The sequence below is a fragment of the Stegodyphus dumicola genome, chromosome 3 (genome assembly GCF_044657685.1).
Source record: "Stegodyphus dumicola isolate Sdum_Otavi_A_Nest chromosome 3, ASM4465768v1".
NCBI lineage: Eukaryota > Metazoa > Arthropoda > Arachnida > Araneae > Eresidae > Stegodyphus > Stegodyphus dumicola.
In genome coordinates this window covers 159,734,777-159,747,316 of record NC_140770.1, presented here as the reverse complement: position 1 = coordinate 159,747,316, position 12,540 = coordinate 159,734,777, and the positions used below count along the sequence as shown (strand labels likewise).

Sequence of the window (12,540 nt, the reverse complement as noted above, 5' to 3'; positions counted from 1 at the left end):
CAGACGCCTGCGTTATCAGTTCACGTCTGTCAACACTTACAAAGCCCTTAAGGAATCTCGAGAGAGGGAAAATTTGGGGATGAGAGGGATAATTTGGGCATCGCGCTATTTCCCTCTCGGATCTTCTGGATTCTCTTTTCTTTCTAGATCGCTTGAATATAGTTTCGCCTTTAAATAATATTATACCTCACCGATTTTTTCTCATACTGTTCTTTGCTATCTGTTAAATGTCCATATGTAAGGGATGGTTTATTCTTCACCGCCTTAAATGAATTTTTAGAACTATGAGCTTATATAAATAACAGTGTGCTTCATTGTGTTATATTAACATTATTTAACTAGTAATAAATTATGATAGTAAAATAATTAATCTTGTAATAAATTATGATAGTTAAATTAATAAATACTGTTTAATTTGTGTTTTTAATACATATACTCAGTTATTTACACACACACACACATACATATATATATATATATATATATATATTTTATTTTATTTATTTATTTATTTTGGGTGTATGCGGTTGTGGTCTTGTATTGTATATGGTTCTATGTTGTTAGTCTGCTGCTGCTTTTTGGAAAATGTTGAGAATGAAAGTAGCATAAGTTACTTGGTTAAATTAATATATACTTTTGTTTGATGACCTTTGTTGATATCTCATGATGCAAGCGTACATATTACTTTATATTCCATGCTAAATACCTTGATACGAAGCATTTTAACACCGTCAATATTTGTTTTTTCCCCAGTAACACATCTATTCACCATTACCAAACACACTCACTACACAAACACACCTGTGAGACACTATTTATTGTAAATGAAGACAGTTTCTTCTCCTTTTAACTACACTCATGGACACAATCGTATTTTAGGATATTTTCTACTTCTTTTCCTTTTCTTTCTATAGGCCCTTTTTTTTTTTTCCCTCTATTATTTTTGGGCCATTTATTTTAAATTTTATTTTGTCCCATCTTTTCTTCCTGGCCTTTTGAACTCGTACAAGATGTACGAAGTTCCTTTGTACTCTCCTCAAATACGAAATTGCCCCTCTTTCTATATACCTTTCCTTCGCACCTATGCTTGATTTTTCGCCCATCGGTGCAGAAAGACTTAGCGGGTGCAAAACAAGACATCTGTCTACTTTGTCTGTCTGTCTTTCGTTCACGACATGTGTTGGTGTTGGATGTGCTGAAGGTGGACGTCTGTAATTTTTTCTGTATAAGTTTTAGTGCTGTTCATGATTATGAATAAAAGTTTGCAATGAGTTGAACTAATATCTGGTCACCCGTGTTTTATTAGGAATGCTAATGTTTTAGTTTGACTTAAAATTGCAAACATGCCATTGGACAGTGAATCTGCATCTACTTCAAAACTTGAAGCTAGTAAAGTGAGTGTTAAGATACCGCCATTTTGGATAGAGAAACCTGAAATGTGGTTTTTCACCGTAGAGGCACAGTTTAAAATCAGTGGAATTACTTCCGAAGACACAAGATTTAATTACCTGGTTGCACAACTTGAACCCAAATTTATAGAAAACATTTGGGACATCATTCGAGACGACACGCCAAACAAATATTCAGCTGCTAAAGAAAGACTTCTGAGCACTTTTAAAGAAAGTGAAAACAAATGCATCAAGCGATTGCTAACTGGACTAGAATTGGGAGACCTAAAGCCCAGCCAACTACTCCGAAAAATGCGTGTCCTTGGAGATGCTGATAATGTGTCTGAAAAAATTCTGAGAACCTTATGGATGGAGAAACTGCCAGACCAAGTAAAAAACATTTTAATTGTTAGTGATGAAGGTACTGATAAGTTGGCCACAATGGCCGATAAAGTTCTTGAGATGAATCCCCGGATAGAGCTTGCGAGTGTGGTCCAAGAAGCTGGCCCATATGATATGTTGCTAAAAAAAATTTCTTCACTTGAGCAACAAATTGCGACTCTGAGTGTTCAACACACAAGAGACAGACGACGAAGTCAAAGCCATCAAAGAAATAGGAGCCGCAGCAGATCCCGCAAGCGTTTTGACCCAGATGGAAAATACTGTTTTTTCCATTTCAAATTTGGAAAAAAATGCTACCCTGATAAATGCAAACCTCCCTGCAGTTGGAAGCAGCCGGAAAACTGCAACTAGCAGTAGAATCAGCGGCAAGCCCTGCTGCTACTGGAAACATTAATTGCCGCAAATTTCGCCTTTTTATCAAAGACAGAAAAACAGGAATCAAATTTCTTATTGACAGTGGAGCAGATATCAGCTTGATTCCAGCTGATGCGAAATCAAAAAGTACCTGCACTTCATACAAGCTATACGCAGCTAACGGAACTGAAATCCCAACATTTGGAAGTAAGGTGTTGACCGTGGACCTCGGACTACGTCGCCCATTCCAATGGCCATTTGTTGTAGCAAAAGTAAACAGAGGAATTTTAGGTGCCGATTTTCTGAATGTTTCACTTACTGCTTGACATTCGTCAGAGAAAATTAATTGATGGTGTGACAAATATGTTTGTACATAGTGATGTAATGTCAGTAACTGAAAATACTGCGATTAGCACAGAGAGCAATTCTGTAAAATTCTCTGAGCTGTTGCGAAAGTACCCTGGTATTACGAAGCCCAATTTATTGAACACCAGAGTGAAACATAAGGTCCAGCACTATATTGCTACAAAAGGACAGCCAGTTTACTCTCGTGCTCGGCAGCTTGATGCTAAGACACTGAATTTGGCAAAACAAGAGTTTCAGTTCATGTTAGACAATGGTACAATCAGGCCATCTAAATCACAGTGGGCTAGTCCTCTGCATCTGGTTACAAAGAAAGATGGAACTTTAAGACCATGTGGTGATTATAGACGTCTGAATGAGCAGACTATTCCGGATAGATACCCGATTCCTAGGATTGAGGATTTTCATTTAATCTTGAGTGGGAAAACAATTTTCTCAAAATTAGACCTATTCAAAGCATACTATCAAATACCCATAGCTGAGGAGGATAAACCAAAAACAGCCATTATTACACCATTTGGACTGTACGAGTTTAACGTTATGAGTTTTGGTCTCCGAAATGCTCCCTCAACCTTTCAAAGATTTGTACATGAGGTGTTTCGAGGGCTTGATTTCTGTTTTCCTTATCTTGATGATGTTTTAATCGCCTCGTCATCTGAGGATGAGCATAAAACACATCTGAGCTTAATTTTCGAAAGGCTTGATAACTATGGCCTATGCTTAAATGTGTCAAAGTCCGTATTTGGAGTTAAAGAAATTGAATTTTTGGGGTATCTCATTACGCCTTCTGGTTCGCAACCTCTGCCAAACAAAGTTAAAGCTATTCTTGATTATGAACTGCCATCCACTCTTCATGGCTTAAGAACGTTTTTAGGCATGGTAAATTTTTATAGGATGTACTTGAAAGATGCAGCGCAGACCCAGGCCATGCTACATGAAATGCTTAAGGGAGCAAAGAAAAAAGATAAAAGTAAAGTACCTTGGACTGAAGAAAGCATAAAGCAATTTGAGAAGTGCAAAACTGACTTGGCTAATACTGCCCTGTTAAGTTATCCAAAGTCTGAATGTCCATTATCTCTGTGCACTGATGCCTCAGATTGGGCAATTGGTTCAGTTTTGCAACAGTATGAAGATGGTAACTGGAAACCAGTTGCATTTTATTCAAAGAAGCTAAATGGGGCTCAAAGAAAATACAGTACATATGATCGGGAATTGCTTGGAATATATCTCTCTGTGAAGCAATTTAAATACATGCTGGAAGGACGAGATTTTCAAATTTTCACTGATCATAAACCACTGATTTTTGCATTCAAGCAAAAGAATGATAAAGCTTCACCTAGGCAGCTGCGTCAGTTACAGTACATCTCCCAGTTTACTACAAATATACAGCACATTAGTGGAAAGAACAATATTGTAGCAGATACTCTCTCCAGAATTGAAGAGATATCTGTAATTGATTATGAAGAAATTGCAAAGTCACAACAGAATGACCCTGAGTTGAAAGAATTAATTGCAAGTAACACCTCATTAATTTTCAAGGAATATAAACTACAATCTGAAAATGTCCTATGGTGTGATACTTCAGCTAGCAATATTCGCCCATATGTACCTCAAAGTTTTCGCAAGAAAATTTTTGATCATATCCATAGTTTTGCACATCCTGGTGTCAGATCCACTGTAAAACAGATAACTGCCAGATTTGTATGGCCCAGGATGAAGAAACAAGCAAGTGATTGGGCTAGAGCTTGTCTGCAGTGCCAGAAAGTTAAAGTAACAAGACACACCAAATCGACCTTTGGCACATATCAAGAACCTGATGCCAGATTTAGCATCATCCATATTGATTTGATTGGGCCTTTGCCACCATCTAATGGTAAAATTTACTGTCTAACATGTATTGATAGATTTTCCTGTTGGATGGAGGTAGTTCCATTAGAAGAGATCACTGCAGAACTGGTGAGTAAAGCTTTTTATGACCATTGGGTGAGCAGATTTGGAGTGCCACAGTGTATTGTAACTGACCAAGGTCGCCAGTTTACCTCCCAAATGTTTAAAAATCTTGCTGCTATTTGTGGTGCTAAACTTCTGCATACAACGCCCTATCATCCCCAATGTAATGGGAAAATAGAGCGCTTTCACAGGACACTAAAGGCTGCAATAAAAGCTCACAATAATGTAAAATGGAGTGATATGCTACCCACTATTTTGTTGGGTTTAAGAGCTGCTATCAGAGATGGTACAAACTATTCTGTTGCTCAAATGGTATATGGTACCAATATCAGGCTTCCTGGTGAATTTTTTGAAAAACCCAGTGTCCACGTTGAACCTGACACATTTGTGTACAATCTTCAGCAGCAGATGGCCCTAGTAAAGCCAATGAAGTCTGCAGATACATGTCGGTCTTATCAAAAAGTTTTCGTACATAGAGATTTAAGGACCTGTACTCATGTGTTCGTTCGAGTTGATCAGGTGAAAAAACCACTAGAGCCTGCATATGATGGCCCATTTCCTGTAGCAGAAAGACATGATAAGTATTATTCTGTGCATATTAAAGGAAAAGATGTTAACATCTCTATTGATAGGCTGAAACCTGCTTACCTTATGAATGCAGATAGCATGCCAGAACTACCGAATCTGCTTCTTGACGACGATGTCAATGGTGGATCCTCAAAGGAAATGCATCATAGTAATTTCCCAACAAACACTCGTTGTGGTAGAGAAATAAAACTTCCTGTTAGGTTTCGAACTTAAAACTAAATCACAACTCTTATCTCTTGTTAATGCAAATATTATTATTCATGATCTACTTCCCCAATTAAGGCTAATGTCATATCGTATTTATCTCCTTCACAATAATGTATACTGATTTTATTTCTAATTTATGTATCTTCTGTAATATACCAGAGTCGTAGTGGTGTAGATATTGAGCAATATATTACTGTTCATGAATATATTCAGATATACTTTCCATATTGTTTTTACTGTTCTAGAAATTTTTGCTTCAAATTCTATATGCATGTATTAGCTGTAAGGGTTGGTATTATTGTGTTTTGGAATACAGTGTGTTTTTGCTTAGGCATAACATCTGCATTACCTCCTTAGAAGCTATCTTATAAAATACAATTATTGTTTCAGTTAGAATATTTCAGTGCTATATAGTGTAGTGCACATATATCTATGTATTATGAGATATGTCTTTTTCACTAATTTGTTAATGTTAGATTGCAGTATTGAAAATTAAGAATTTGAGCTGTATGTAAATAAGTAGTGTTCTAATCATGTTGGTATTAGGCATATATGAGCTTTAGAGCAAATATAATTTCTATCCAGCTGCAGCTTAATGCAGTACTAATTACCTGTTTTTCAGAAAACTAATAATTTTCAAAGAATATTAGTTGCTAAGGTGTATACTCAGGACAGTGTTGCATTGAGTCAGTCAGGAGTGAGTAAAATAAGAAAAGTGCATTTGGTGTTTAAAATACCTGCTATGAAATGTAAAAATTTTAGTAATACTGATCAGATTTTTATTGGTGTTAACTATTTTCATGTCACTGAAAGCATGTCATTGAATTGTTCAGTTAAGCCCAGATATGGAGTATGTATGTATATATTAACTTTGAGATATAATAATGAAATGTATAATGAATGTATAGAATATTGAATGTGGTATCTACAATTATGTGGATTTCCAGCATGGAACAAAAAAGATTAGTGATATATCTTGAAGTTCCAGCTACCTTAATTATTATTTGTATTTTAATTTACTATAACCTTACAATTCAGAACCAGATGCAAGCTTAGAAATTCATTCTTTTATACGTGAAGTGCATTTTGATCATGAGATGTAGTGATCACGTTATTCGATTATTGACCTTACCAATGCAATCTAAGTATCGTAACTTAGTTACTGGTGAGGGAGTAATGTTAGAACACTTTGCATTTCACTATCTTGTCAGTAGATGGCTGCACCAGTCCAATACATTGGATTTGAACTTAGCATTTCAGTGGCTTGGTGATAGCTCAGACATTGGTAAAAAAATCAATTTAAATTATGAAAGAAAAGTGTAATAATTATTTGTCATTGCTAATAACTGTAATAATGTGCATTTAATTTTTTAAAATTAAGTGTGTGAATTTTCAGAACATTTTTGTTTTGCTGTGTTATTATTTTTAAATTTTCATATGTAACTGTAACATTGACTAAAGAGTTGTTGACCATGTGTTTTTTCGTTCACGACATGTGTTGGTGTTGGATGTGCTGAAGGTGGACGTCTGTAATTTTTTCTGTATAAGTTTTAGTGCTGTTCATGATTATGAATAAAAGTTTGCAATGAGTTGAACTAATAAACATAACATTTTACAAAAAAAGAAAAACAATAAAATAAAATGCACTTACCATTGTGAATGCTTCTTCGAACAGCAGAAATATTAATTGCAAACATCACCAAAACAACAATTCAAAACAGAAAACACAAACACTTCCATCAAATATTCTACAAACAAATTTTCAATTTATCTCACTGAACAGTTCTTACAATTTCACAAATTTGTTGAAAGGATCTTCTCCCATTTCAGAACAGTAATGGAAAAACGTATAAACCACCAAATAAAACTCAAAATCGCATTTCTGATTATAAATAGACAACATAGCTTTAACATGCCGCCACATGCTCTGTATTGTATTTATATTGCAGCCAGACTCTCTATCAATAAAATTGATACTATTATTCACAAAAAAATATTCAAAACCATCCTTGTAGAATTTCCAGCCATCCGAAAAAATAGTTGTACCAGGCATGCGACTAAAATTTTGCCACCATATCTTTCATTGCAACATAAACCATTTCAAAACGCCCACCACATGAACCAACTAGCAAATAAAACCATTACGGTAAAATCAAGTTTCCACATCAAAATGTTTGCCATGCAAAAACATCGCAGAACACGCAGTCACATCAAAAACCACTACAGAACACATATTGCTACATTTGGCGACCTGAGGGCGTATGAAAGAGTAGTACCATATTTTTAAATAAAAAATGCGAATATGAAAACCTCATTAAAAAATTATAAGAATGCAGGGCAACAGCAAAAATGCAACATGATTCTAATATACAGTGAAAATAGCTCGATGTGTACATGGACTCGGAGTTTACGTAAGTCTTTGACTTCTTATTTTGGTTTTGTGTAGCGACCATCTTAAAATTGCCACTGATCCTGGCATCAAAAAAGAAGCGTTTTGCTAAGAGGTATGGAAGAATAAATTTTTACACAAAATTTTTCTGCTATATTTTCATTTCTTGCAAGAGCCTTAAAATTTTGCAATTTTGTAGTGGTATAGTGAAACCATGCAATTTTCAAAAATTGTCAGATGAAAGTGAACTACCCCTCAAAAGCTATATATTAACTAATATATCACTGATGAATTTTCAAGAAATTTTCTACTTCATGCCCATTTCCTGCAAGAGAAATTAGTATTCACTTGAAAAATAAATATAGTCAAAAGTCATTAATTCGGACATCCTTAATCCGGAATGATCTATAATCCGGACCTCAAGGCTAGAAAGTTTCTGCGCATGCATCGCGTTGATGCATTTTAAGTGCAATTAATTGGAAGTTGATCTGTCAGTACTATCCTTATCTTCAGGGCAGATATTTCTATTTTATTGGGCTTATAATTTCTTAATAAATGTAGTATTTCATCTTGATGTACTCCGTGTTTGATATGATTTAAATCAAATTCCTCGTCATTATAATTCGCTTCCGATAGTGAAGAAAGTGACGCAGAGGTTATTGAAAACGAAAAGATTTCAATTGACAAATTAGTCGGTATTCTCGACACAGCAATTATAGGACTTCAACAGCGGAACTTTGTAACTGAAGAAGAAATTATGTCTGTTTATAGAATTAAAGAGAAAGAATTATCACATAAAACGAAGCAACTTAAACAACTAACATTGAAAGAAATATTTAATAAAGTAAACAAATAAATATTAACCCCTTCGTGCCGACTGTCACGTATACGTGCCAGCAACGAACACACTTATCTACCGGCCGACACGCAGGCGTGCCAGAGCATTGTTGCATTCTCTACCGACTGTCACGTATTTGTGCCAATACCTTAGAACGTTTTTCAAACTATAATTTCTGCCACAAGATGGAACTGTATGTCCATATGGTTTCAGATACATGTGCATTAGACCTTCTACTTGAAATGAGAGAAGCATGACTCACATACACGTTTTTTATTATATAAACAAACGGGGAACTAAATGTTTCCGAATGGCGTGATTTATGACGTCTCTTTAAATCGCACTTTATTCGCACCTGGTAGTTGTTTATTGTAAGTAGAAGTTTTATATGCGCTAAAGCGTTGAGTATTTCGGTTTACAGTTCAGTTTTTAGAAATTAATTAGATCTTGTTAGACGTGAATTCTTTCTGTTTTTACCGTTTCAGTGTCGAAGCGTCGAAAATGTTTAACAGAGCATGAAATAGCAGAAATGATGCAAAATATTTCAGATATTGATTCTGAAGTTCTGATATTGATTCTGAAAGATTAACTGAAAGACATTTTCCAAAACTTTGTTCAGAAGAGACTGATAAGAAAATGAGACGACGGTGCTTCATTTGTTCACATTCCCGGAAAAATCCTCCAAAACGGCAAATGAGTTATTACGAGTTCAAGGAATGTAACGTAGGACTGTGTGTAGATCCCTGTTTTAAAATTTTTCATACGAAAAGAGAATTTTAAGTAATATATTTAGTTTTCAGATGTATAATGTTAAAAGTCATAAAATGATGAGTAATTAAAATAAAATGTGTAAAATATGCATTTAAACAAGAAATAAGGTAATTAAAGTATATATATATAAATATCTATAAAGCACAAGCCGTTTAAATACTCTATAGAGCATTATTAAACAATGCGTTGATACTTCAGAAATTTCATGGATTTAGGCTTAGTAGCAAAAAAGCCCCCGGCCCTGGAGAGATGCTCGTGGAAGACACTGCCAGCCTCCACGATAAGCGCGCGTTTTCGCTACCCGGCTCAAAGGGGTTAAGCATTTTTTTTTTTTTTGAAATTTTGATACTCTTTAGATCATAATTGTTCTTTATTTCATAAATTACAGTTTCATATTTTTAATTTTATAATTTTGGCATGCCATCTTACCAGATTTAAACTGATGATCTATAATCCGGAAAAATTGATAATCCGGAATCGCCGAAGTCCCGACGAGTCCGGATTAACGACTTTTGACTGTAATAATGTAATTTTCACAATATAAAATATATGCAATTTAATTTTTTTTTAATAAAATTGAAGCTGGTTTGTAGGAACCAAGTTGGTAATCAGCCAACAGTTTACATAAGGATAATTTTGGACAGTCAAAAAAGCCATGTTGACTTTACTGAATGATGAAAACCTTGATTTATCCCGACTTACAACAGTTGGATGTCGTGGAAACATAATGAATAAAGAAAATTCAAGAGGTGTCATTTGTTTATTAGATAAAGAATTTGGAAGATCTTTGTAGTGGTGATATGCCAGCTTCACTCAAATGAGCTACTGTTAAGACAAATGATGAATCACCTTGGGGGACCAGTAATGGATCCTTATGCATTTTATGGACCTATAGGCAGAAGAGCTTGGTTAATTGTATCTCGCAGTGATTGATTTTTCAGCCATTTGAGGGAAATTTGCTAGCCATGGCAGAGGACGATGTAAATCTCAGTACAAATCGAAAATATCTGTAGGATATAAGCCAAGCTGTTCCTTCAGGTAAATGCTCAGTGAATTCGACAATGCCAAGTCCTGGAACAACACTAATCCATCTATCACTTTGAAGGAAATGGCTTTTTTATTATGAGAGTTAATGCTGCAATGTGAATTTACATTAAATGCAATTCAACCATTAAATTTACCTCCATTGATTTATACTGTACTCTTTTGTTCTCTCAGTACTTCAATGATAATCTGAAGGTCATTGTGTTGCACATCTGAAGAATTTGCTGTCACCTGTGCTTGCCGACAAACAGAAACACATTCGAATGTTATGTGTATGAAGAATATTTTCTGCAAAGTTATGGTCAAAGGAGCCACTCCTGCCAGTGTGCAAATTCAAGATCTAGCAATCAACATCATTGTGCAACATTACATTGACCTTATCAACTGAGAGCATTGTCAAGTTAGAGCCAGTTCTTATATTCCAACTTCAAGTGAGAGTTTGAAGGAATTATCAAGGAAGGCTTCTCACTTCTTCTATGCACTTTCTACTTCCAATGTCATATCTAGGCAGATGTGAGGTGTGTTAAAGTTGCTACTGAGAGGACAAGTATGAGTGGCTAGGGCTAGAGATGGAGTAACCAAAGCAAAATTCTGGACGGATCATCATATCTATTTTCAAAACTAAGTCCAAATTCAGGGCTACAAAGTTAAGACGCAATGTTCAAAGTTAGTTGGGATGGGCATGGGTGGAACTTGCTACACAGCCACCTTCTTGTGGAAAGTTTTGTATACTTCATTGAATGAGCAAAGAGTTATATTTTTATAAAGTAAGTCCTACAACAGTGTATTAACTAATAAAAGTTATATTTATTGAAAATTCTTTATACTATACCATTACAAAATTTCAAAGCTCTAGTGAGCAAAATGATGCTGTAAAAAAAAAAAAAAAAAAAAAAAAAAAACTTGCAAGTGATATTTTAAAATTAAAACTCGATGGCACAACAGCCCTTAGTGAGCCATGGCCTGCAGTGCCCTGATATCTGCCTTCTTGACTGTGGTCTTCGGTGCATGAGCTTATACCTTGGACAAGTGGTCAGCTCTTGTCACAGGACCCTGGTGTTTAGTCCCCAAGTGAACTAGGTTCTTATTTTATACACTGAATGGATGAAAGGCTGAGTCAACCTTACCCAGCCCAGGGATGGAGCCTTGAACCTGTGATGCTGCGGCACAACCTGCTAGCTGTTGTGCCACCGGGCCTCAAGTGATATTTTAGTCAATACCAAATGTTTGAGGGATAATTTTCATTCAATAATTTTTGGAAATTTTCTTAAATTTACCATACCATTATAATAAAATTTTCGAAGCTTTTGTGAAAAATGATCTTGAAAAATTCATAAGTTAGTCAATACACAATTTTAAGGGATAATGTGTTTCAATTATACAACTTTTGTTATTTTCGCTCCACCCTGATATACATGTATAAAGCTAAAATTGTTATTGTTATTTTTTTAATTGATGCAAACTGCAAATTTGTGCAAAAAAGAAATGGTGAAACATTATTTTCTTGTATAAATTAAAACTTTTAATCAGTACATGTAATTCTTAACTATATTTATTTTGAAAAATAAACTAAAAACTGCTTTATGTATTGATTTTAGGCATATGTAGAAAATATTTGCTACCAAGGCCTATTTTCAATATATGGCAATGCTTACAGAAGTTAATATTTCATTATTCGACAATTATTTCAGACATAAAACAGCAACTCTGTGGGTTTTTTTTTTTTTTTTTAAATTTAGGTATAAGAATCAGCAGCAAAGAGAAAAAATTCCTGTGGAAAGTGCAGAATCGCCCACTGCTTGGCACGTTTTCAAGAATTGCACATACTAGGTATCCATGTACACACAACTTATTTTCACTTAAAAAACATCCCAGAATTGCATAAAAGTGGCATTGCGCACTCTCTTGACTTTATCCATGTACACATCGACCTATTTTTACTTAAAAAGTTAAAAAAAAAAAAAAAAAAAAAAAAAAAAAAAAAAAAAAAAAATTGACAAAAATCCAATTTTTCTTACTCTTGTAAAAAGCACCAATCAAATAAGTGGGCGATTCTGCACTTTACCGAAATTCCTTTGTATTTCCTGTCTTTTATCTGAGAATAATTATAGGTGACCCCACTGGAGGGTCAAATGTTTAAAAAATCTTTGTTCTCGTTGGAAACCCAGGTGAAAGTGCATTTCTGTTTCTTGTCTTTTTAAGTGAAACCTTTCCTAGCTGTTTAAAGTTAAAAAAAAAAAAAAAAA

General features: G+C 34.7%; 1 long non-coding RNA gene across 1 annotated transcript in view; it reads left to right on the top strand.

Moving 5' to 3' along the window:
* The window catches only part of LOC118197977 (uncharacterized), a 42,868-nt gene that overhangs the window by 9,848 nt on the left and 20,480 nt on the right, over nucleotides 1-12,540 (top strand). The window lies entirely within an intron of this gene.